General features: G+C 46.7%; 1 protein-coding gene across 1 annotated transcript in view; it reads right to left on the reverse strand.

The window, feature by feature from the left end:
• Window positions 1-912, reverse strand: part of Dnajc28 (DnaJ (Hsp40) homolog, subfamily C, member 28) — a 2,677-nt gene extending 1,765 nt beyond the window's left edge. The window contains exon 1 of the mRNA XM_005375686.2: window positions 762-912. The gene's annotated coding sequence lies outside the window, so the exon portion shown is untranslated. The remainder of the gene's footprint in view (window positions 1-761) is intronic.
• Window positions 913-9,804: the final 8,892 nt, after the last annotated feature.

Below are 9,804 nucleotides of genomic sequence, written 5' to 3' on the forward strand. Positions count from 1 at the left end.
AGGCCAGCCTGGGCTACTAAGTGAGTTTAAGGCCACCCTGAACTACACAGTGAACCCCTGTCTCAAAAAGACAAAAAAAAAAAAAAAAAAAAAAAGTCAAGTTGGGGCACAATAAGCATGTTTGCTTAATTGTATCTTCAACAGATTATAAACTTCACCAGCACCATTTTTTTGTGACTGTGTCATGGTCTTCATCGTTTCAAGTAGTTTTCTCGGACGAAGACTTACACACATGAAACAACACTGGAAAGTATATATCTAGCCTTATATTAGATTGAGCAGAATCATGGGTCCAAAAACCTTTAAGCTTCACAGCTCATTGGGAAGCTATTTGCTAGGTACCAGGAAAACCAAGATGAAAGGTAAGCGCCTCCCAAAATATTCATGTCTATGTATGAAAATGCATGGTTTTAGGCAGATGTGGTGACACACCGCCTTAATACCAAGTAGTACTCCAGAGGCTGGGAGGATGTCAAGTTCTGAGCCAGCCGGGGCTACATAGGGAGATCCTGTCTCAAAAAACCGAAGTAAAACAAATGCACGGTTCTACAGAGATGAAAGACTGGTACACATATCGCGGCAACGATATACTGAAATGACCTAACTAGAAGTAGGAGTTTCATATGTAAACGTTAAAACAGAGCATCAGTTGGGATCCATGGGTTGTAGAGTTGGGGGGATGGATGTGGTTAAGGCTACGGCGGTGGTTACCGGTGAGTGTCGCCCGGGTGGGAAACGTTCCCCTCCCGCCCGCTACTCACCTTCACCGACCCAAGAGAGGGGATCCGCCGCTCCCCGCCCCCATGTTGCGCTCTGCGCACGCGCGCGGCTCGCCCTTCCGGTAGCAGGCAGTCAGGTCGCTGCTGGGCTAGACCATGTGCTGCGCCACGCGGGGGCACCCTCGAGTTGCAGAGGTGTTACCAGGGATAATGGTAATCTCTCTTACTGCGGACTTTTGCCAGAAGGACACAGGAAAGACGTGTGGGGAGGCTACGTCCCGTGCCGGAGCGACCAGCTCAGTTTCCTCCCCATCCCAGAGCGCGTTGGCTCGGCCGGTGGGACTGGGAATTGTGGGAAGTGTAGTTCACTGGCAGGTGCGGTGCTGCGCCTCGCCGGAAGGAGTTGGACTCTAGAATTCTAAAGTGGTACCGAGGTCGTGGCTCCTGGAGGTCACGCCTGCCATCCCAGCTTTCCCGAGGCTGCGGCGGGCGTCTTCCCTCGAGGAGGTCCCCCTGAACTACATGGGAGACCCTGTTTCAAAAAAATACATTTTAGGGGCTGGGGATTTAGCTCAGAGGCACAGCGCCCGCCTGGCAAGCGCAAGGTTGTGTTCAATTCCCGGTACCGAAAAAACAAACAAACAAAAAATACATTTTAAAAATTGATACAGAGGCGAGAGGGCATGGCCGGGGCAGATTTAGGACTCCCGAAGTCTGCAGTTTGCAGGACATTAGATTTTGGTCATCTGTTTTGAGAAGAGGAAGATGATGTTTGCTGGCCTCTTCTGGTTTGTAGCGGGGGACACCTGCGCGCGTACAGCAGTGATCTTGCTGGAGACCATGAAACTTCTCGATACCTACCCAGCCTCAGAAAGCTGGTTTTTATTTTTTGAGACTACGTAGTTCAGGCCAACCTTGAGCTCCTAATGTAGCCCAGGCTGGGCTCAAACTCGAGATGATCCTTCTGCCTCAGCCTCCCATATGCTGGGATTACAGGCCTGCCCTGCCACATCTGGCCTCACAAATCTTCAAATTTAAAGTACTAGGGATCAGGGCTGGCGATTTAGCTCAGCGGCACAGCGCCTGCCTGGCAAGCACAAGGTTGTGAGTTCGACTCCTGGTACCGGAAAAAAATCCAAAAAATAAAAAAATAAAGTACTAGGGATCAAACCCAAGTCCATGTGCTTGCTCTGCCCCTGAGCTAAATGTCTCCGTCTCTTAATTTAGCATGCACTTGGTGTGCAGCTTGCATAGCCAGGCGTTGGTAGGAGCTTGGGGACAGACCAGAGAAGAAAAAGAGGACTCTTTCTGCTTCAGATTAACCGTTGGCTGTATAGAGAATAACTTTTTGTGTTTAAAGAAAAAGGCAGGGGGCTGGGGATTTAGCTCAGCGGCACAGTGCCTGCCTGGCAAGCGTGAGGTCGTGAGTTCGATTCCTGATACCGAAAAAAAAAAAAAAGAAAAAGGTAGGTTGGGCAGGGTGGTGCACGCCTGTAATCCCAGCACTCGGGAGGCTGAGGCAAGAGGATTGTTGTGAGTTCGAGACCAGCCTGGGCTACAAAGTGAGCTCAAGGCCAGCCTGAACTGCATAGCAAGACCCTGTCTCAAAAAGACAAAATAAAAAAATAAAAGGCAGAGACTTGGAATTTCACACCTGGTGTAAGATCCTTTTCCTTCCATTTTCTATGTACGTTAGGCAAGATACTTGTTTGCCTGTCTGTAAAACGGGGGCACCAATAAATAGTAAATTGCATATTTAACGTTTACCATTTGCCAGGCCCGATACTAAGTGCTTTATGTATGTTCTTTTTTTTTTTTTGGTTTTTCTCTGGTACCGGGAACCGAACTCATGACCTTGCGCTTGCCAGGCAGGGGCTTTGCCGCTGAGCTAAATCCCCAGCCCCTTATGTATGTTCTTAAACTTTTAACAACAGCCGTGTGAGGTAAATGCTATTATCTTTCCACACACCTGTAATGCCAGCACTCGGGAGGCTGAGGCAGGAGGATCTTTATGAGTTCGAGACAAGCCTGGGCTACACAGTGAGCTCAGGCCAGCCTGAACTGCATAGCGAGACCCTGTCTCAAAAAGACAAAAATAAATAAATAAATAAATAAATAAATAAATAAACCACAGTGAACATTTAAATTAAAAAAAATTTTTTTTTGGTCTTTTTTGAGACAGGGTCTCACTATACAGTTCAGGTTGGCCTTGAGCTCACTGTGTGTAGCCCAGGCTGGTCTTGAACTCACAACGATCCTCCTGCCTCAGCCTCCCGAGTGCTGGGATTACAGGTGTGTGCCACCACGCCCCGCTTTTCAATTAAAAAAAATAATCCTCGGGGCTGGGGATATAGCTCAATGGCATAAGTGGCTGCCTGGCAAGCACAAGGTCCTGAGTTCAGTTCCTGGTACAAAAAAAATAAAATCCTCTCCCTTTACTTTGCTACTTTCTGAAGCAGCTCTGGAAGTCCTTTTTCACGAGTGTCTTCAATTATGCTGTCCTGGATGCCTCAGTGTACCAAATCAATCAAAAACATTTACTTTTCATGTTCATTTGATTTTGGAGAAGAGCCAGAAGTTGCATGGTGCCAGATCTGGTGAACAAGGTGGGTTGGGACACACTGTAATGTTTTTATGCCCCTGCCTTTCTGATGGATGCCACTTTTTTTTTTTTTTTTTTTGGTGTTTTTGAAATTGGGTTTTCCTATGCAGTTCAGGCTGGCCTGGAACTCACTTTGTACCCCAGGCTGGCCTTGAACTTGCAACTATCCTCCTGCCTCAGCCTCCTGAGTGTTGGGATTACAGGCGTGCACCACCAGTCCCGCTTGATGGATGCCACTTGGCATTAGTATTCATTGTATTTTTTTTATCACACCTCATAAAAACACAAGAGAATCTACAGATCTGCTTCAATAAGTAGCAAGAATGGGATGAGTGTATTCAAACTGAGAGGAAGGATTTGAACGGGATTAATGGCAATGTCTTACAGTTTACAGTAAAACATTTTAAATTTTAAATATTCACTGTAGTTTTCTTTTTCTTTCTTTCTTTTTTTTTTTTTTTTTTTTTTTTTTTTTTTTGAAACAGGGCCTCGCTATGCAGTTCAGGATGGCCTTGAACTCACTTTGTAGCCCAGGTGGTCTCAAGTTCGCAATGATCCTCCTGCCTCAGCCTCCCACAACAATCCTCCTGCCTCAGCCTCCCAAGTGCTGGGATTACAGGCGTGCACCACCACGCCTGGCTTCACTGTAGTTTTCAATCATTCCTTGTTGATCAAGGAGGCGTTTCAAACAGAAAATGTCAGCTTTAGGGGCTGGGGATTTAGCTCAGTGGCAAAGCGCCTGCCTGGCAAGCGCAACGTCGTGAGTTCGGTTCCCGGTACCGGGAAAAAAACAAAAAAAAAAAAAAAAAGAAAATGTCAGCTTTAAAAGAAAGTGAAAAAAATAAAAAATAACGGAAGGTGGTCCCAGGCCTGGTGGCACTTGTAATCCCAGCATGGGGGAAGGCTGAGGCAGGAAGAGCACTGTGAATTCAAGACCAGCCTGAGCTACAGTGTGAGCTCAAGGCCAGCCTGAACTGCGTAGCTAGACCCTGTCTCAAAAAGACTCCCCCGCCCCAACAACAAAAAAAACACCCTAAAATTTGGGTGTAGAAGACCGAAGAATCGCACCCATCTGGATACTTGCCCTTTGCTTCTTCCCAGCTGCACCTAGGATTTATGGGAACGCGCTGTGCTCAAATTGCCCTCTCCCACCCAAGCGGCCTCATTTGTATGGGAAGTGATCCGCATGTAGCTACCGCTGGCCTCTAGCGATTTCTGTTCCTTGAAACGATGAATAATGTATGAGCCTCCCCCTAATTGCAGGCTGCTGGAGGGTAGGACAAGTGTGACCCGCCAGCCAGAAACCCAAACCTGCGTCGTTTCCAAGCCTATCACATCTCCCCAGCGCGTTCCCTGAAGTCGCCCCTAGCGCAGCTGCGCTCCGCTTTTCCCGCCCTTCACAGGGCTTGATGAAAAAGGCCAGGACGCAGAGAGCTTCCTCTTTCCTTTTGCTCCCAAACTGTCAAATGTTGGGAGCCTCTGAAGCTGGAAAATAGTTACACGTGCAGGGTGAAGCCAGCCTGAGAACACGGGAGCTCCTCGGAGTAAACAAGCCGTTGTAACTTGTTAACTGTTACATCTAACTCACGACCTCTTGCTTGCCAGGCAGGCACTGTGTCACTGAGCTAAACCCCCAGCCCCTAGCCAAGGAATGTTGATGTGGGGCTGTCTCGGGTGACCTTGGTTGAGGCCTGGAAGTTGCAGTCTTCTTAGAAGTGGGGTCCTTTTTTTTTGAACCAGGAATCAAACTCACAACCTCCAAGTTGCCAGGCAGATACTGTGCACTGCGCTATATCCCTGGCCCTAGAAGTGCAATCTTTAGTTAGTTATGATTTCCTCATCTCCTTTCTATACATCTTTTATTTCTTTTATCCCACCTCAGTCCAGAATTTGAGGCCAGCCTGGGCACTATAGTGAGGGCATATTTAAAAAAAAAAAATTCTGTCAATTTGTTAGTCTGATACTATAGTAGAGAAAATTGGTTTTGCAGCAAAACTAACTCCAAAGGCCAGTTTGGGGGCTGGGGATTTAGCTCAGCGGCACAGCGCCTGCCTGGCAAGTGTGAGGTGGGGAGTTCGACTCCCGGTACCGGAAAAAAAAAAAAGGCCAGTTTGTATTGACATGTAAGGGTAAGGGTGTAGGAGTAGAGTGCTTGCCTGTCATGTGCGAGACCCTAGAGCTCATTCCCAACGCTGCCAAAAGCAAAAAAGGAAGGAGGAAGAAAAAAAGAAAGAAAGCGAGAGAGAAAAGAAAATAACAAAGCACCCACTCCCCACAGGCTCTGAAAAACCCTCTTATTTTAGGGCTTGTCCAGAAAGAAATTTTAGGGCTCTGTGTCTTAGTTACTTTTTCCTTGCTGAGACACATTTAACACCCCCAGAGTAAAGGAGGAAGGTTTATTTGGCTCGCAGTTTGCAGAGGTTTCAGGCCATAGCAGGGACAGCATGGCAGAGGAGAAACAGCTCCTGGCACGGCAGCAGGAGGCAGGGAGCGGTGAGGGAAGGAGCCCAGGCGGGACATAAACTCTTCGGGTCACCTCACCAACAGGCCCTACCCCCTGACACCACATTGAGCTATGAACCCATCAGCACACGTGTCCCTGGATGAGCACCACGCTCTCACGGTGCAGTCACCTCCCCAAGCCCGCCTAGTGTGGGTGGGATGGTGTGTGATCACATGTCCCACGCTATTTTCAGTTCAACGGCACAGAAAATAATCACAGCAATCCAATTTGGTACTCAAACCCCCCCTACCTTTTTTAGGTACTGGGAATAGAACTCAAGACCTTGTGCTTGCCAGGCAGGCACTTGTGCCACTGAACTACATCCCTGACCCCTTTTTTGTTTTGTTTTTTTGAGACAGGAACTCGCTGTATAGTTCAGGCTATCTCTGAACTTACTACGTAGCTCAGGCTGTCCTTGAACTTATGGTAATGCTCCTGCCTCAGCCTCCCAAGTGCTGGGATTACAGATGTCTGAAGATTATTAATTAATGATTTATGCATATGGGGGAGACAGTGAGACAGCAAGTAAGTAATAAAGATCACGAGTAAAAGGCTAACACACAGCTGGGGTGCAGCTCAGCGGTGTAGCACTTGCCTAGCATGGGAGAGGCCCTGGGTTCATACCTAAGATCCCCCTGCAGAAACACAAAATCCCAGAAAACGAGGCCTGGTGTGGTGGTGCACAGTTGTAACCCTAGCACTTGGGAGGCTGAGGCAGGAGGATTGCTACGAGTTCATGGCCAATCTGGACTGCATAGTGAGACCCTGTCTCAAAAAAAAAAGAAAGAAAAAAATCTTCCAGAAAACTACAAGTATTGGTGAGGACACAAGAAATCCAAGCCTTGTGCACTGTTGGTGAGAACACAAAATAGTGCCACCCTGATGGAAAACAGTGTGATGATTCCTCCAAAAATTAAAAATAGAGACTGGGTGTGATGAGGTACATCTGTACTCCCAGCACTTGGGAGGCTGAGGCAGGATGATCGTTGTGAGTTCGAGGCCAGCCTGGGCTACAAAGTGAGTTCAAGGCCAGCCTGAACTGCATAGCAAGACCCTGTCTCAAAAAGATAAAAGAAAAATAAAAAGAAAGAAAGAAATGAAAACACAAAGATAAAAGGTTAGGATAAAAATGGAGCGATGAGGATTCCTCCTCTCAGAAAGAAGGCTCTCACCCAGCTTCTCCCCACCTCCACTGGCCTTAGAAACCTTAGAAATGCAAAATTATTGGGCCAAAGATTGACTGATTGATTGTCTTTTTGAGACAGGGTCTCGTGATGCAGTTTAGGCTGGCCTTGAGTTCTCTTTGTAGCCCAGGCTGGTCTTGAGCTTGCAATGATCCTCCCGCCTCAGCCTCCCTCCCGAGTGCTGGGATTACAGGTATGCACCACCACACCTGGTTTAGGGGCCAGGGATTTAGCTCAGTGGCACAGCACCTGCCTGGCAAGCGTGAGGTTCTGAGTTCGATTCTTGGTACCCAAAAAAACAAAAAAAGAAAAAAGAAATGCAAAATTACCACTTTCAAGGCCAGGCGTGGTGGCACACGCCTATAATCCCAGCACTGGGGAAGCTGAGGCAGGAGGATCTTTGTGAATCTAAGACCAGCCTGGGCTACAAAGTGAGCTCAAGGCCAGCCTGAACGGCATAGTGAGACCTTGTCTCAAAAAGACAAAAAAAAAAAACTTACCACTTTCTTCTGACCGCCTTTCCTTTGAAACCAGCCTTCACTGCTTCTCCACGAAAGAGCAGGACAAAACACAACCTGCACTTCCCTTTGGAATGCCCTTGAGGGGGCACCCACCACATGCTTTTTTCTTTTCTTTTTTTTTTTGTTTTTCTTCCGGTACCGGGAATCGAACTCACAACCTTGTACTTGCCAGGCAGGCGCTGTGCCACTGAGCTAAATCCCCAGCCCCTTTTTTCTTATTATTTCCAGTGAAAACCTCCTAACTTCCTCCTTTGGTCCAAGGCTTTGTTCTTCAACGTCGTGAGAGCGAGACTGTGGTTTTTACAGGGTTAACTGTTTCAACAGCACTATTCACAGTGGCCGAAAGGTAGCTAGCTGGGTGCAGGGGCAAACACAGTGTGACGTTTATTTACAATGGAACATTAACCACATGTATGGGCGGACCCCAGGGAACGCTGCATTAGTGAGATAGCTGGTCACAGAAAGAGACACGCACCGTATGATTTCAATTATGTAAAGTCTCATGAATACACAAATGCATAGAAAGTATAACAGGAATTAACAGGGCCCCTAGGGGAGGAAGAAATGGGAAGCTGATTGCTGAGTAAGAGTTCGTGTTTTGCAAGGTGAAAAAGTTCCGGAGATTGCACACCAGAGTAAGTATGCTTACTGCTACAGAAAAGCACACTTTATAACGCAATAGTCTCCGGAGCTAAGTCCCTGGCCTTTGAATTTTTTTTTTTTTTAATTTTGAAACAGGGTCTTGCTAAATTGCCCAGGCTGTTTTTTTGTTTTTGGTTTTTTTGGCACCGAAAATCGAACTCAGGACCTTGCACTTGCCAGGCAGGTGCTTGTGCCACTGAGGTATATCCCTGGCCCCCATTTTTTTGTCTTTTTTAGACAGGGTCTCACTATGCAATGCAAGCTGGCCTGAATTGGTCTCACTTTGTAGCCTGGGCTGGTCTCAAACTCACAAAGATCCTCCTGCCTCAGTCACCCGAGTGCTGGAATTACAGGCGTATACCAGCACGCCCGGCCCCAGGCTGGGTTTGAACTCACCAATCCTCCTGCCTCAGCTTCCCAGAGTGCTGGGATAATGCATGCAACATCTTACCCAGCACATTATATGTTTTTGATCATAATTAAAATTTGTCAAAACTCAGTGGTTGCCTGGATTTGGGGAAAAAGGATGAAAAGTAGAAATGAGATGAAATTATGCTGTGGGATATACTGTAAAGGTGGGGTAAATGTACAGGACACATCTGCTAAAATCCATAGAACTGTATAATGCAAATAGTGAGCTATATGTCCTAAAATGTGAGCTATAAGTCCTAAAATAAACCAGACTTTTGCTGGTAAATCATATTGTTATTTGTTCATTAATTAAAGCAAATGTTTCACACCAGTATAAAATAAATGTTTAGGATAAGCCAGGTGTGGGAAAGCTGGGGCAGGAGGATTGCAGTGAGTTCGAGACCAGCCTGGGCTACAGAGTGAGCCCAAGGCCAGCCTGAACTGCATAGGCAGACCCTGTCTCAAAAAAAAAAACCACGGATGTTTAGGATAAAAAAAATGTTGAGGCTGGGCTGGGGATTTAGCTCAGCGGCAAAGCGCCTGCCTGGCAAGCGCAAGGTCGTGAGTTCGGTTCCCGGTGCCGGAGAAAAACCAAAAAAAAAAAAAAAAAAAAAAATGTTGAGGCTGAAGGAAACTGAGGGTTAAGGGTGGGCAAAAGCAAAAAGGGAATTAAAAATTTCCTATACTTTCTGCTCAATTTTTCTGTACACCTAAAACTCTGTAAAAGGGCTAATGGGACATGGTGGCACACGCCTGTAATCCCAGCACTCAGGAGGCTGAGGCAGGAGATTGTTGTAAGCTCAAGACCATCCTGAACTGCATAGTGAGACCCTGTCTCAAAAAGACAAAAAAGGGCTGGGGAGATAGCTCAGTGGCACAGCACCTTGAAAGGTCCTGAGTTTGATTCCCAGTACCAAACAACAACAACAACAACAACAACAAAAAAGACAAAATGAATAAATAAATTAATTAAATAAAAAAATAAAAAAGGGCTAATGATAAAATTAAAAAAAAAAATTTAGGCCTGATGTAGTGGCACATGCCTGTAATCCCAGCACTTGGGAGGTTGAGGCAGGATTAATGAAAGTTCAAGACCAGCCTGAACTGCATAGCGAGACCCTGTCTCAAAAAGACAAAAGAAAGGGGCTGGGGATTTAGCTCAGTGGCACAGCGCCTGCCTGGCAAGTGCAAGGTTGTGAGTTCAATTCCTGGTACTGGAAAA

Source organism: Chinchilla lanigera, unplaced genomic scaffold (genome assembly GCF_000276665.1).
Source record: "Chinchilla lanigera isolate Chin_1 unplaced genomic scaffold, ChiLan1.0 scaffold00006, whole genome shotgun sequence".
In the NCBI taxonomy this organism is placed as follows: Eukaryota; Metazoa; Chordata; class Mammalia; order Rodentia; family Chinchillidae; genus Chinchilla; species Chinchilla lanigera.